Source organism: Rhinopithecus bieti, unplaced genomic scaffold (genome assembly GCF_001698545.2).
Source record: "Rhinopithecus bieti isolate Rb0 unplaced genomic scaffold, ASM169854v2 scaffold_70516, whole genome shotgun sequence".
In the NCBI taxonomy this organism is placed as follows: domain Eukaryota; kingdom Metazoa; phylum Chordata; class Mammalia; order Primates; family Cercopithecidae; genus Rhinopithecus; species Rhinopithecus bieti.
The window spans coordinates 720,715-738,225 of NW_016826783.1; the positions used below are offsets into that span (position 1 = coordinate 720,715).

At 35.7% G+C, this 17,511-nt stretch overlaps 1 pseudogene across 1 annotated transcript in view; it reads right to left on the minus strand.

Annotated features, from left to right (window-relative positions):
• LOC108523086 (protein unc-13 homolog C-like) overlaps window positions 1–17,511 on the minus strand; it is a 261,211-nt pseudogene that overhangs the window by 64,042 nt on the left and 179,658 nt on the right. The window contains exons 12-14 of the transcript XR_001883691.1: window positions 16,322–16,478; window positions 6,046–6,114; window positions 4,355–4,444 (exon numbers count right to left, since the gene is read on the minus strand). The product of XR_001883691.1 is annotated as a protein unc-13 homolog C-like (transcript). The remainder of the gene's footprint in view (window positions 1–4,354; window positions 4,445–6,045; window positions 6,115–16,321; window positions 16,479–17,511) is intronic.

The window sequence follows — 17,511 nt, forward strand, 5'->3', positions numbered from 1 at the left end:
TAAAAACTTATTGAAAATGATAATGGTTGTAAACACTCAAATAACAACACTTAACGTGACCAGTTAATAGTTCATGCATTCTTTGATTTCATTCCATTCCATCACTCAACAAATATTTATTGCTTCCTATATGCCAGATAATGGTGATACAGCAATGAACGATAGAAATAAAAATCCCTTTCCTCATGGGCTTAAGTTCAAGTAGATAATAAACAAAATAAATATATAAGATATATTACATGATGATGCATGTTGAAAAGTAAAACAGAAGAAGGATAGGAAGTGTTCCAATGGAATAGAACTAATACAATAAACAGCAATGGTAAATGAAGATGTAGGGTGAGAACAAGGGGAAACTACATATAGATGATTATAAGAATCTTAGCTTTTAGTGAGGTGGGAAGGAATTGGATAGTTTAAGCGTAAGAGCAAAATGGCCTAATTTTAGCATAATAACTATCTTTTATAAGGCTCCCTTATGCTGCCTTAAAGTGGGCTATGAAAAAAATAGAAAGACCAATTTTGAGAATAATGTTAAAATTTAGTCTAGTGAAGATGATGCTTGATCAAGGTGGTAGGATTATAAATTATTAGAAGAAATCATATTCTGGTAAATTTTAGAAAAAAAGAGCGAACAGGATTTCCTGACAGACTGGATGACTTGTGTGAGAGCTGCAGTTGTCCCCAGTATTTTAGCCTGAGCAACTGTTATAAGGGAGGTGACTTCAATTTAAATGGGAAAAACTGTGTATGGGAGCTCCGGAGCTCAATTCTGAACAGTTTAAGAAGCCTATTAGGCATATACATGAATTTCAAGAAGGTATTTGGAAAAATGAATCTACAGTTGTGGAAAAGTTCTGGTTAGAGATATAAATTTGGAAATTATTATCTTACAGAAGAATGTAAAGAAACAACACTGGTTGAGTATGGATAGTGAAGAGAAGAGGTCCAAGAAATAAATCCAGTTAAATCTTACATAATTCTAAATCTGTGACAACAGACAAATGAGAAAGAATAAAGCAGTAGAGAGTCCCGCCCACCCCCACAAGAGCCAATGTTATAGGCGGGAAATAAAACATGCGATGTTGACAAATCATTTTTGGGAAGTGAGAGAGTAAAAGTCTGATTGCAGTGTGGTCAAAAACTAAGGACAGAGTTGAAGTTTTAATATTGTTAAAATGTCAGTTCTCTCCAGATTGAGCTATAGATGAAATGAAACCTCAATTAAAATCCTAGAAAGAATGATAATCACCTATACAACTGTGAAAAATAAAGAAACGAGGTGGGATGCACATTATCTTTTTTTTTATGATTTGCTATGAGTTCACAGTAATCAAGACAGGATGGTAGTGGTGGATGTACAAACAATTGAACAGTATAGAGAGTTCAGAAACAGACCCATACATACATGGTCAATTTAATTTTTTACAATAATACAAAAACAATTTAATGGAGAAAGGAAAATCTTTCTAATAAATGCTGCTGGAACTCTTAAACATAAATATGTAAAATGTTATCCCTGATTCACACTTTATACCTTATACCAAACAAAAACCACCACCAAAAAAATTCCCAAAATTCTAAATAAAACATATGCCCAAATATAAAAGGTAAAACCAATCTTTTAGAAGAAACACACCAAAAAACCTCTTTGTGATGTTGGTTTAACCAAGAGCACTATCCATAATTAGAAAAAAAAAAAAATGATAAAGTAGACCAAAATTTAAAACTTGCTATATGATATATTTTAAGACAATTAAAAGGCAAGGCACAAACAAGGCAAAATAATAGCAAATCATATATCTGGCAAAAAATTGTATCCAAAACATACAAAACTCTCAAAACTCAAGACTATTGTATTCTTGAAAATGCAAGAAAGCAGATTTTAAATATTCTCCTCACAAAAATGAAAACTTTGTGAGGTAATGCATACGTTAATTAGCTAGATTTAGCCATCCTGCAATGTATATATATTTTAAAACAACATGTTGTACACAATAAATACATGCAATTTGATCAATCAATTTAAAATAATTAAAATTAAATTGCCCTTAACAGTAAGAAAGCCAGCTAACAAATACGGGTAAAAATTTCAACATTCTTCACAAAAGAAGATATTCAGATAGCAAGTCAACCCCCCAAAATTCTCAATATTATTAATTTTTAGACAAAATTAATACATTAAGATAATGCAACATCACTTCTACTAGAATAATACATACATACACACATACATACACACATACATACATACATACATACATACATAACATGGAAAATCCCAAGAGTTTTGCTAGAGGATGCAGAAGAATTGGGACTCTCACACACTGCTGCTGAGGATTTAACCCAAGGAGCATAAAAACGTATGTTTACAACAATAATCCCATGCTTATTTAAAATAGTTTTATTTGTAATAAACCAAAATTGGAAATAACTCAGATACCTGTCAGTGAGGGAATGGATAAATTGGTAGTACATATATAACAAAGAATTACTACATAGCAATTAACAGTAGTGGATTGTTGATACACTCAACACCAATGAATCTCTATTGTGTTATGGTACATTGTGTACAAGTTCATTTACATGATGTTCTAGGAAAGGCAAACCTATAGGCAAAGAACAAATCAGTGGTTACCAGCATGTGGGAGAAGGGTTGACAACAATGGTGTAGCACAAGGAAATTGTGTAGGCTCATGGAACTATTCTGTATCTTATTGCTCTGGTGGTTATATAACTACACATTTATCAAAACTAATAGGACTGTGCAACAAAAAAGTGATTTTTACTCTCTGCAATGAGAAAAAAGGATAACAGAAGAAGCAAATTTGTCCAAAGGATAATATGAGGAAATTAACTGGAAGGAAATGTACAGATGACTATTTCAAGGAGTTTTGCTATTAAGGGAAATGAACTGGGGTAGTAGCTATAGAAGAAAGTGAAGCTGAGTGGTATTTTGAAGACTGTAAAATCAATAGCACATACATAGGGGAAAGCTGACAATTCAGGAAAGTGGAGAGGATTGCTGGACCAGTATTTTAGTGCACAAGAGAAGAAAAAATCAATTGCACAAGTAGAAGAGACCACATTTTCTAAGAAAACAGGCTCACCAATAGTAAAAAAGAAAGAATATGTGGACACATACAAGGAAGTACCTACTGGGGTAGGTGGTGGGAGTGTGTGATTGGAACTTGAGGATGCTCCTCTTTCTTTCCTCCTATTTTTTTTTTTTTTTTTTTCATTGAAATAGGAAGCGAAATCATCAGCTGGTAGTGAGGGTTGGGGAAGAGTAGTTACAAGTTTAAGGAGATAGTGTTTTTAATCAAGGTGGCATGGCAGATGGGTAGCACCATGCTGGCACGCCCCACCCTCACTCCCATTCCTCACTTCTCAGTGTCAATGGCAGATGTCACTTGTCAATCTAAGTCAACTTGATTGGGTATCGCCATCATTATTTGCACAATGTTCCAGTAACTACTGACAGTAGATTAGAATTGATGTAAATTCTATTTATCCTAGTCACCTAGTTGGCCTGATTTTAAACCAAATGAATTTTAATTCAACTTTAAAGAATCTAAATGAGCACTGATATACTATGGTTTCCCTTTGTGTCTCTCTTTCACTACAAAATGCCACTTTTAGAGGTTCTAGTGAAAAAAATTATGGGCAAACGCTAAGAAAAACAATTGTTTCTATTTAGGAATTTTCTGAATAAGCATCGTAATACTCTCTTTCAAAGAGCATTTATTTTAGCCCATAGCCTGGCAAGTAGTTTCTGAAAATGCTTTACATAAGTTGCACTGCAAGCCAGAACTATGACTGCAGAGAAATTGCAATTAAAGCAGAAATGATATATCTAAAAAGAAATACCTGGTTTGTAGGGCCTAGCCAATGATACCAATTAGATAGGTGATCAAATATATTCCTACATAGACATTCCCAGTGCTGAAAATGGAAGTTGCCACAATTGGGGTAAACTTAAAAGAGTCAGCCACTTTCTTGTAGCAAACAAGTTAGCAAAACATCTAAGTTAAAACTAAAATTAGAAATGAACTCCATTTCCATTGGAAATTTTTTAAGTGCCACATCCACTTACTAGAGAGCTTTATCTAAGACAGATTTAACTGAGAACTAAATTAGAGCCAAATGTATCAGAGTATTTTAAATGTCTAGGATAATCTCTTCTTCACTATACCTTATATTGGAAGATTCATTTAGTTCAGTCAAAGATAGTACAGCTTAATCAATGGGGTTGACACAGTACTTGATCAAGAGGAGGGTAAAGCAAGACTTTACCAGGGGATGAATGTGTTCTATGCCACACCAAAACAGTGACAGAAATAAAATGAGATACCTTCATCCTAAAAAAGGTGATACTTGTTAACAGGTCAACAGTTGATTTCAGGTCTTGCAGTCTTTCAGTATTGCTTGCAGGAAAGTTTTCCTGGTTAATCAGGAAACAGAAAATGGATAAGGTTGTCAGTAGTAAATCTCCAGTGGGAAAATAAAGTAAAATTAGCTTCTCATAAAAGAAAATGGAAAGTAAACTGTATACAATTTCTAAAATACCCCTAAAGTATTCTTAAAATATTTTTATCATAAAACATTATAGAATATAAACAATTTGGAAATACTATATTTTTATACTCTTGGAAAGCTGCACTCTTCTATTTATAGTTACAATGCAATAAATGCAAAACAATATCATTATTACAATGTTATGATGTTATTAATGCTTGCTTCTAAAATAGTCTTGCTACTAAAAGGAAGAAGTGTAGCATACATAGGAAAAATTTTTCATGATTTTCTCAAGATAAGTATTTTTTAAAAAATACTTCAGAAATTATACATGTGCTGCATTTACTTTTAGTCACAAAAAACTTTAAAAGTTAAAAAAATAAGTTTGCATCATATAGTCTTTCCTGAAATACTATGGATTTTAACAAAAGGCTTCTTTTAGCAAGGTTTGATGAGAAGTATCATTTGAAAATACAGATGTTCATAATTTGAAGGAATGAAAAGTTATAATTATAAAATGTTTGAACTAAGAAACAATTTTTACTTTGGTCAATTTCACATATTAACATGCTTTTCTAAAGAGCCATTAGGAAACCCACAGCTAATTACGAGATATTCATGAACTTGAACAGGGTTAGTGTGCTTATGATGAGGTAGTGAATGAGGTGACTTCAGGCCCTTGTTGCCCCCAAATATCTCTCTCAATGGCTTAATGGTTGTCCTCTTCTCATTAGGTTTGGTATTATAACTTCCATAAGTATGCAATTAAAGTATCTGTCAATAAGAGACTAATTAAAAAGGAATGCATGGGAGATAGATATGTTCAAACAAGAAAAGACGTTTAGGATAAATTGTTAAAGAATGTAAGATATAAGAGAGCATGTATTCGTTATCACCATAGACATTTTGTAACAAAATTTGTAACTAAATTTTGTAACTAAAATATGTTGTAACTAAAATTATATGTGTATATATTTATGCACATATACACATGAATATATTTGTGGTATGTGTATGTGTTTCCCCAGGAGGTGATATGTAGAATCGTTGACAATGAATTCTGTGCAACTTTGCATGGTACTCTTGGTACCCTAATCCAGGAGGAAAGAGAATGAAGCAGTAAATTAAGTAGGAAGCTCAGAAATTGAGGAAGTATCAGCGGAATATTTCAGTAACAAAGGATGAGCTTTCAGAATGAGGACTGGGCCATAGTCTACTTTATGAATTAGCTGAGGGTCATTGAATCTGATGGCTATTTTAGAAATTACAAAATTAAAGCTGCATGTGCGCGCGCGCGCGCGCGCGCGCGCACACACACACACACACACACACACACACACGAGTATTGTTGTATTCTACGTAGGGTAAAGAATCTGAACAACAAAGGGATTATTTCTAAGGGTGACAGCACCTGAGATCAATATTTTTATTCTTCTATTCCATGATGGGTGATTTTTATATGGCAAGAAATTATCTAGACCAAACATAGCAGTTTGTTTTCTTTTATGCAAGTAAATTTCTACGTACCCTATACTTTGACAGATCAATCCTCAGAGAGTTATGCAACTGGTCCAGTAGTTTTATGAATTTTTCCCTCTGTACAAAGCAAACACAAAATAGGAGAATGGAAATAAATGACCACTCTAGAGGCCTCATAATAATTCTGAGTTTTGTCTCTATTTTATAGAAAGGAAGGATCAGATATATGACTTGTCCAAGATCATAAAGTTACTATGTGGCATAGCAGTGATTCAAACTCAGGTCTCTTTGACACCAAATTCATGTTCTTTTCAATAAGTCACACTTCCTCTCTATGATGAATGAGAAATGTGTAATTGTTCTAACAAAGTATCTAGAGACTTGCATTTTGTAGAAAGAGATCAGACAAATAAATTGCCAGTACATTTCTCTATGTGCAATAATTCACAACAATACAATGTATCAGCAAGAGAAAATGCAACACATTCTTCTTTTTATTCCTGTATTTCATGCCCCTTCTCCAGACAATATATTACAGTTTTTTACACTTCTCCCTCCTACGGAAGTGGGAGCAGGTGTTGTTTTTGTCAAAACCAATTTCAAAAAAATTTTCTTTTTGGAAGCAAATGTAGACTTTATAATCTGAAAGGATCAATTGCTTTTAAAGGCTGTGTATGATTTAGTGCTAAAATTAGTATAAAAATGCAGCCAAAAAACTGCTGTTGCTTCCACTTGATGCAGTATCAGTGTTGAACTGTCCTCTTCACAGAAGTATTTGAAGATGGTGAGAATAAAGAGTTTTTCTCTTATTAAGTGTATGGTTAAAGTTGGATGGATTAAATAAAAACAAAATCAAAACACAAAAGTCACACTTGCAAACCTTAGTACCACTCCACTATTCTGAATTGCAGTTTTCTCATCAAAAATAAAAAAAAAAAATGGGAGAGGTAAGATTAAATGACATAAAATGTCCCTGCCAACATCAATATTCTGTAAACACCAAACTGCACCTTGGAGGATATTGACAAAAATGAAAACTTTTCCCAGTAGTTTCACATAGGAGGTGGATTTATGGGGTATATAAGTCACTGATCTTGATGGAGTGAGCTGAATATTAACAAGAGGTGGTAAACTGTTCCTAAGCTGAAACTCTAATTTTCTGAATGAACTGCCATCATCAGATTTATACATCAGTGAAGAAAGTTCGAGTATCATCTCTGTGTTAACCTCTGTGGAGGCAATAGAGGAGCCTGAGAAATGCGTCCTGCCTTCCAGAAGCATGCAATCTTGTTAGGCAGGTTAAGACCCTTTATCCCAACAAAGCTACAGAAAATACAGATGAGCTGAATGTCTTAGATCTTTCTCTGCCACTCTCCATTATACCTTCCCAGGGGATGAGGCAAGCTATGCAGTCCTTTCTTAACTCTCCAACTTCCATGCATTTGGGTTGGTGGCCCTCAATCCAGATAGAAAAAGAGAAGAACCACTAAAATAATTAGGCCACAGTAAAGTTAATCACTCAGATGGTTATCAAAGTGAGTGTGGTTCGTACCACATCTCTGGATGCCTCATCTTATCTCTGTGATTGGCACAAATCATCAAGACGGTTGAAGTGACTATCAACCATACTACGGCCCAAATCATTGTCCCTCTTATACTCACTGGGGCAAGTGGTGCTGGTTGTCTGCCCAATATCCATTCTTCCACTGCTTCTTACTAAAAGAATATCATATGTAAATGTGCCCATATGAAATGCTCACCTTCTCAGAGCTCTTTTCCTCCAAGGATGACCACATGACATAGTTTGGCCAATGAGATGCAGACAGCTTATTAAATAAAATAGACCCAGCTACCATACCACCAACGACTTACTGTTTTGAAATATTTAAAAAGAGTGCTTGGCAGATAGTGTTTGTTACATTAGTGATTGCTGTATCATTCTTTGTTAGGTATACCTTTCAGACTTTTTAACTTTTGCCCTTTGTGCTTCTTCCCTTTTCCCACCTAAAACTCGAACAGCCTCCAGAAGATAGAGCACTGATTTCATGCCCATTAGATGAAAATGGAAAGAATGAATGGAGAAAAAAGGATTGCCTACATCCATCCTACCCCTACTGCCCACTGTTTTAAAAGATTACAATACTGAGTAGCTATACCAGCTCTGAATTCCTTACCTCTGAACTTAGTTTCCATGGGTGGGGAGCAAAGGGGAAATCTTATTAAGTTAAATGTATTTAGTGAGTTTCTGTTTCACGCAGTTGAACAGAATTCTGACTGATACAAACCCCACATTTGGTTTCCCTACCTAGTCTTCGGTGCCCAGCTGGAAAATTTATATTCAAGGAAAATAGAAAACTGTGAAGAAAACTGCTGGGCTTCTTGTCACTGAATCCAGAACAACATCAGATGATGTGAAATTAAAAGTACGCTGCTGACTGAATTTTTACAGAGATTCTTTAAACAGCAGGACAGCCTGAAATTTAATTTTATTTACAACAATTTCTATTTAACCAGAGTGAGATTGCCTTTGCAGAGCAGAGGAGGCCTACTGCCTGTAGGGTGTGATTTGAGGAATAACGAAAGACTGGGTGATTAAAATATGTTTCCCCGAGGGACATGGCACAATATCTAAAACTGCCACATTATTCAGTTTTTTTATTAAATAAGGTCCACATATGTCTAGTAGGGGCAAATCAATAATAAAAATAATAATAAATATTATAATAGGTTCACAAATACAGTTAGAAAGAATAAAATCCAGTGTTTGGTAACACAAAGGGCAACTATAGTTAACAATAATTGGTCATGTATTTCAAAATAACTAAAAGAGTGGAATTGGAAAATTCCCAACATGAAGAAATGATAAATGCTTGACATGACAGATATTCCAGTTATTCTGATTTTATCATTACATATCGTATGCATGTATCAAAATTTATCTTGTACCCCATAAACACGTACTACTATTATGTATCCAATTAGAAATTTAAATAATTTTTTAAAATAAATAAAAGGTAAATCCAAGCAAAAAAAGACCCCAAGTTGGTTTAATTAGTTGACCAGAATAACTAGACCAGGGATTGGTAAACTGTCTACAAAGGGCTAGTTAGTAAATATTTTTCACTTTGCCAACCCTGTCTCAAGTATTCAGTCTGATACTGTAGCACAGTAGCTGCCAGAGACAATATGTAAACTAATAGGCATGATTGTTTTCCAATGAAACTTGATTTATGGATGTGAAAATTTGAATTTTAGATAGTTTTAATGTGTCACAAAATAACAGTCTTTAAAATTTTTTTTCAACATTAGAAAATATTTTTAAAAATATTCTTAGCTTATGGGCCTTACAAAACCAGTTGGTGAGTTGGTGGACTGCATTTGGCCCACGGGCAGGGGGAAGAGGCAGTTGCTCCCCTGACTGTGCACCTTCAGAAAGTTTCCACCAGGATTTGGGGAACTGTGGAAGCAAAAGCTCTTGTAAGGAAGGAGTATGATAACTTCTGCTTCACTCTCAGCTTCTCTCATTATTTTCTTTCTTTCTTTCTCAAAGTCTGGCTTCAACAGCAGGGATGAATTTAACCAGAAGCTAATGATGCTTAAGCTCCTCAGCCCTCACCTGCTTCAGCACCCCTGGGAGGAGCTTGCCATGTATTCATGCTATCTTAGATTTTTGTAAAATTTTCAGGAATAAGATAAAAATAATTCAGAACACAACAAGCAAATTGTAATACTTTTTTTCCAGATCATACCAAAAACAGCAATTCATTAAGAAAGACACTTCAAACAGAAGTAATGCATAGGCAATTTTGATAATTTTAAAATAATTCAATTAGTGTTAAACATATGAACAGACTGGACATACATTTACAGCACTTATTGATTTGAGATTAATTCTGATACCAAGAGAAATATCATATAATTATGGAATACCACTAAAATGATGCTTTCAATGACAAAATAATTAATAAATTTCACCAATTCAAAGTATATTTAAAGAGTCCCTTCACAGGAAAACTTGAAAAGCATTGAAATGTTATTGTTCACTGATCAAGACATCCTTACCTTCCCCTCAGCCTGGCTAGACAGGCTTCTTCCTGACTCTAGGTCTCAACCTCCATTTTCTTAAAGCATTTTATTTAGAAAACTTTTAATTATAAATTCTTTTTCTGCCCCTTCACATGGAAATATTTTGTAAAGCCTCTTGCTGGTTTCATAATCCAAGAATGTCTTCCTGAAAGACTTGGGAACCTTCCCTTTGAAATGTAATCATCAAGGAGAGAGCACTCCTACCTCTGACCCTACTTGGGAAGATAGGAGCCTAACTTCCATAGCTGTAATTAGCAAATGAAGATGGCCTAATTGCAGAAGAAAAAATGGCAGACTCAAAATTACTCAGTGCACTGGTTACATCCCATTGATCAACCTTTCCACTATCACCCTTCACTACTTTCTCCTTATTTTAGTCCTGCCTTTCATTTCAGTGGAGTTGAGCTCTAACTGAGCTCTGACCTCTCTCCCCTATTGCAATAGCCTTGAATAAAGTTCACTTTGCCTGTTCAACTTTGTCAGCTGTAATTTTTGCTTTTATATCATATATAAAAAATAATTGGTGTTTTCCCAAATTTTGTGAATATTACTAAAATGCCTGTGGCACTGTGAAAGTGAAACAAACTCTGCTAAGGTGTTCATTTAAAAAAGTCAACTCTGCTAAGTAAAAAAAAAAATTATAAAATAATATTTCAATTTTTTGTCATATGAAGTGATCAAAGAAAATGCAGCCAAAATGTTCTGAAAGAAAATATTATAAGGTTGGTTAGTCAATAAAATATCACTTATACTTGGTTATATATATTGAGCATGTATATACTCAAGTTAAAAAATAGCTCAAAAATATTAATTTTACTATTGATTTATTTGATATTTGTATTTCAAGATAATTCACTAAATATATTTCCTCTTTAGGAAATTTCACCTTCAAAATTAAAATATTGACTGCCTCCCACCTCATGGAGCTTTGTTCCTTTTCAACTCCTGATCTACCCATGAGTGCCTTCAACACACATAGAGACACTTTATCTAATAAAGGTATTTGTTTGGACTCCAAATAGCATTTACACTCAGTGATGTGCTGGTAAAGTGGCTCTCTGAAAGCAAAAAGCCTTGATTTTTAGCATTTGCTGACTTTAATGTTGTAAATACTTTTAATATGTCCAATTTCAAGGATGGCTGTGTTTAACAACCACCTTGCAATATTCCTGAAAATTTACCAATCAGTTCTCATGAGCAGGTACCAGCCAGCTGTAGCATACCACTATTCTACAATCAATTCTCAACAATCTACTCCCTGAGTTACCTTTTGGACCTGAGACTTCCCTTTCCAAATGTTAACTGAAAGGTGCTATTAATACGTTCCTCCCACAATCCTCTGTCTCTGCCTGTTTTCTCTCCTCCACTTTCTCTGTCCCTTGCCCCACTTCTCCCCTCCTTCTCTCTTGCTATCCATCATGCTTCTCATGGTTCCACTTACCAAAAACTAGAGCTAATGGCAAATCACTTTACCTTCACCCCATTTTCTTTATATGAATTTCCTTACCTTCCCATGGCCTCTTTTCTGCAAAATTTCAGCCTAGAGTCAATCCAACAATCGGCTATATCTCCTCATAGATCAGCATCAGAACGCTGACACACCCTAAGAAACTCACAGTCACAAGAATTGTGACAACAAATTTATGGTGCCCAACAGCAAATGACACTTTTAGCCTTACTAAGAATTTTTTTTTACATGTCCCTGAAACATTCTTTTTTTTTGTATTCCCCTCAGTAGCTTATCCAAACTTTTACCACCCCCTTCCCCTCTGCAACCATTTCACAGCCCTTGTTTTGTAAATGAGCAATTCTTGGCCTTCCAGACAACTTAAAAGAAGGACTAAAAATAAGGTACAACTACCCCAACTTTTCACTTCTATATCAAAAGCGCAGTGTTCTCTGCAAGCACTCTCACACTATTTCCTCGAATTTCAGAGCAGAGCTTGTCCTTTCTTGTGCTAAAGGCTAACCTCTCCTTCTGCCCTCATGACTGCACTTCCTTCCTTTCCTCTGAGATAGTACTTATAGTCACTTATTCTCCCATCTGAGAAATTCGCAACCTCACTCTTGCAACTAACTCCTTTCCTAACACTATAAACATGTTTACATTTACCTTATTAAATAGTTTAAAATCCCTACCCAAGCAGAGAATAAAATAGTTTCTTTTATATGGAAAACCTTCTTACTCTTGCCCAATCTCTCTTTTATCTTCTCACTTAAGTTCCTTGAAAGAATAGTCCATTTCCTCACCCAATTTCAGCCTTTCTTTCAGAATTTTGTTATAAAGTTAATACAGCCTTAAGGTATTTTATAAAAAATGTTAGACATCATTCTCAGCAAAGTAACACAAGAAGAGAAAACCAAATACCACATGTTCTCACTCATAAGTGGGAGTTGAACAATGAGAACACATGGACACAGAGAGGGGAACATCACACACCGGGGCCGGTTGGAGGTTGGGGGCTGGGGGAGGGATAGCATTAGGAGAAATACCTAATGTAAATGATGAGTTGATGGGTGTAGCAAACCAACATGGCACAAGTAAACCTATGTAACAAACCAGCACGTTGTGCACATGTACCCCAGAACTCAAAGTATAATAATAACAAAAAGACTGTTGTATAAAGATTAATACAAAACAAAACCAACAAAATGTCAGCTATAATCCAACCAGGTGGCTACATCATTGGTATTTTAGCACATTTCCTTCCAGTCTCATCTCTAAACCTGTATGTGTGTGTGTGAGTATGTATGTCTGTGTGTGTTTTCAGTGTTGGAATTAAATTGCATAGAGAGTTTTTTAGCATACTCTTTTCATTTATCATTATATCATGGGTATTGCTCAATTATAGAACCTTTTTCATAAAAACTTGATTTTGAATGACTCTATCATATTTTAGTGAATAATTGAGCTTTAATTTATATCACTGTGCTTCTATGCCAAGGATATTCAATATTTTGGCTTCTATGGAAGAAGAAGAATTGTCTCAGGCCACACATAAAATACACTAACACTAATGGTAGCTGGTGAGCAATAAAAATATCATGCAGAAGTCTCATAATGTTTTAAGAAAGTTTACGAATTTGTGTTGGGCTATATTCAAAGCCACGCTGGGCTGCATGTGGCCCACAGGCCATGGGTTGGACAAGCTTGCTCTATGCCATTCACTGAACAAACTTCATGAAATCAGGCTTCAACCACAGTTGCTTCACTGACTGATGACTTTCTACTTGCCAAATTCAGTGGGTTAATTTAATTCTCCATTTTACTTGAACTCTCTATGACAGTTAATGATATTATATACTACCCCTTTCCCAAAATCGTTTACCTTATCTTTTACACTATCACTTTTTTTTAGAGACAGGGTCTCATTCTGTCTCCCAGGCTGGAGTGCAGTGGTGAGATAAAATCACATTTAAAAAAAAATCATTGTCATCCAATCGGTCTAGCCAGTTTCCTGGATAAACTTTGCTTGCTTCTCTTCTGCATACCCAAGGGTTCTGTCCTTTTCACTTTATTTTTGAACATGTTTCATCCACATCGTGATTTCAAATATGATTTATACATGAAAAGATCTAAATGTGTAATGGTTTTCTTAAAGACTTGTTTTACAATTCTTATAGGTAAGAAAGCTTTTTCCACTGGTTTATTTTTTGGAGTCTCAAAATGTGTGGGTTATGTACCTTTGAGAAGGATCAAGAAGGGAGCATATAATTGTCATTGAGTCCCAGATGACAGAATCAGCTTTAATAGTTAGGTGAATAAAAACCTGAGGCTCCAACATAGAGGCAGGATATATACTTCAGTATATTTTACTCATCAAATGGCATTATTTTCAATAGCTAGAAAAATATAGTCAAATTTACATACCAGATCACCAACTTTTCACGATGTAGTTTGAAGAAACATTTCTCTTTCTTTTGGCCCTATTCTATAATAAGTTATTGGATTTACAAAATGAAGTTTTTTATAACTATATTGCCACTGAAATACTAAAATGTACTGAAATCAATCTGCTCTCTCTTCTTTGGGGCAGCATGAAGTAAAGGAGCATGTTATCTAATTTTCCTCCAGGTAGTTTTTATGGTGGATATTAATCACTTAAACACATCTTTCTCAGAGGGAGAAAGCCTCAGTGTTCCGTGATGTTGGCTTATTCTTCACAATATACACAGAGGGAATATTAGAAGCAAAACAATTTCATAGCACAGAATGTTTTACATCATAGGTAAAAATCCCAAGACAACATGTGCTGTTACTAAGATGAGGTTTTTATAACAAAACCGTTCTATGATCTGGTATTTGGTAACAACAGGATTTCGTTGAGCTGGCTAGGGAACGTTCTTTGGTTCCAGCTTCTGCAAGAGTCAATCTGTCTAACAAAAGTAGCTGATACTGTAGGTTACACTGTAGGTAAGGCAGGAAAGACAAAATCCTCACATTTTATGCAATGACACTTTTAACTTTTATCAACTGGCTTGCCATCTTTTATCTCATTTTATCATTATTTTAAATTTGAGAAACATGTTAAAGTAAGAATTATCTTCTTCACTGAGCGTGTTGAGGAACTGAGGCTTTTATGACTAAACTGACTTGCTAAATTTCAATAAAAACAGAAACTCTATAACTCCTAACCCAAAGAGTAGTCTCCTTTACTGGCATTTTATTTGATTTGGCATTAAATAGCAATTTTAGTTTCCTTTGATGATTCTAATTCACTTCATACACCTCACATGCATTTCTCTCTTAGAGGAAAAGGACAGAAAAAGAGTAAACACAGGAACACATCTTTTTCCCTACTGTGTTTTCTTTCACCCTTTTATTTGCTGTGTCTCAACTGTTTCTTTTCTATGACACATAACTCAAAATTTGAGTTCTAAACAATATACTCTGTAACAAAAATATATTCAGTGAACTAAATTGGAAGTACAGTGGAAACAATATGGTGCCATGAAAAATCACTTTCCCACAATTGATCTTAGTTTCCTCCATGAAAAAAAAAGAAATGAGAACAAAAAACCTGTCTCACAGGATTACTGAACAGTGCCACTGCTTACCCATTTGCCCTGACCAGAAATCTGGGAATCTTTCCAGGCATCTTCTTCTTCCCTCCCTGTCCTTGTCCCCAAACATACCAAATGTTATTGAGGCTGTTGATTTTATGCCCTGAAAAACTTTGGTATCTATCCTCTCTTCTCCATCTCCACTAATTTTTAATTTTGACTCTTACCACTTCCCTACAAATACTCTTAATTTACATCCTATTTCCAGTCTTGCCAATTTCAGTTACAGTGTACTTGTAGAGAAAGTTACAATGATGGATGCAACAGACGACTTCTTGGGGCTCCTTTGATTCCCTGAATTTCTACTTTTCTTTTCTTTTTTTTTTCTTTTTTATGAGACGGAGTCTTGCTCTGTCGCCAAGGCTGGAGTGCAGTGGCGTAGTCTCGGCTCACTGCAAGCTCCGCCTCCCAGGTTCACTCCATTCTCCTGCCTCAGGCTCCCGAGTAGCTGGGACTACAGGTGTCTGCCACCACGCCTGGCTAATTTTTTGTATTTTTAGTAGAGACGGGGTTTCACTGTGTTAGCCAGGATGGTCTCAATCTCCTGCCCTCGTGATCCACCTGCCTTGGCCTCCCAAAGTGCTGGGATTCCAGGCATGAGCCACCGCGCCCAGCCTGAATTTCTACTTTTCAATGCATTCTTGATGCCTTTGCATATGTCAGATGGATAGCCTTAATTAGGCACAGATTGTTTTTCTTAGGCTCCTTAAACACCTACTATGTTTTACTTAGAGGATGTGCCACTATCCATTAGTACCAGAAGGAACCAATAGGAAGTGCAAATGGAGCCTAATATGTTCCAGAGAAGGCAGCCAAGCTCACACTTACTAGGGAACTGTATCTACAAGACAGTGAATCTGAAATGTTGAACACCAAATTTGCATACGTTGAGAATTCCCTATAAAGTCCCAACATTCTCTTATAAAATGTATGTTTTCCCTCATTGAAAAGATCCTTTAAGATATGAAGATTCAATCTAACGCAAATTTCTATTGAATGTCAAAGTTAATTTACTAAAAATGTTTCAAATGAACTTTGAGCTGGAGCCCATTATGCTATTCCCTAAAATGTCCTTTCTGCAGTAAGATTCCAAGAACATCTTAAGTTCAAAGTCTCTTGAAATGTAACTCCCATAAGCTGCTAGGAATTTTAAAGTTTAAAAGATTATACTTACACCAAAGTTGGTAGCAGCAAATCGATCTGAAGCAGAAACCTGCACATTTGTTGAAATTGTTGTGTGAGCATAAAAAGCATTTATATTAGCCAGCAAGGTGCTCATGACAGCAGGGACACCAGGGCACATGTATTTAGAAGACAGACATGAAAAGTGCCTGCAAGACAAAAAACATAATGTGCTTTTTAAACAGAAATTAATTAATTCATGCAACAACAGAGCTTCTAACATCAGCAATGAAGTAATTCCACAGCTACATCTATGAAAAGGAGAGAAAACGCACAATCTCTAATTGAAAGAAAAACAATTTCGGCCTTTTGAAAATTTCTAATTCACAAATGTAAAGTGGCTTAATTAGAGTGTAATTTGCCCTTTTCGCCCATGGACGCTGCCGAGAAAGCATTGTTAAAGTCTCCCTTGCCACTGTTGTCATGTCGAAGTCAGAGTTTTCGAAAGAGCCTGAACAGCTGCAGAAGCTCTGCATCAGAGGGTTGAGCTTGGAAAAAAAGTTAATGAGAGTCTGAGGAGTGATGGGGAACACTCACAAGCTGTGTGGTAATGAGACACCCAAACACCCAGCGCTCCGGGGGCTTTGGGTTTGTCATATATGCCACTGCGGAGGAGGTGGATGTAGCCGTGAACGCAAGGCCACAAAGGAAGAGTTGTGGAAACAAAGAGCTGTCTCAAGAGAAGATTCTCAAAGACCAGGTAACCACTTGACTTTGAAAAAGATCTTTGTGGATGGCATTAAAGAAGACACTGAAGGACAGCACTCAAGAGATTATTTTGAACAGTACAGGGAAATTGAAGTGATTGAAATCATAACTGAGACAGGGGCGAGAAAAGGGGTTTTGCTTTTGTTACCTTTGATGACCATGACTCCATAAATAAGGCTGTCATTCAGAAATACCTTACTGTGAATGGCCACAACTGTGAAGTAAGAAAAGCCCTGTCAGAGCAAGAGATGGCTAGGGCCTCACCCAGTCGAAGAGGTCAAAGTGGTCCTAAAAGCTTTGGTGGTGGTCATGGAGGTTGTTTTGGAGGAATAACAACTTTGGTCATGGGAGGAAACTTGAGTGGTTGTGTGGCTTTTTTGGCATCTGTGGTGCTAGTGGATATGGTGGCAGTGGGGATGACTATCATGGATTTGGTAAGAATGGAAGCAGTTTCAGAAGTAGTGGAAGCTACAA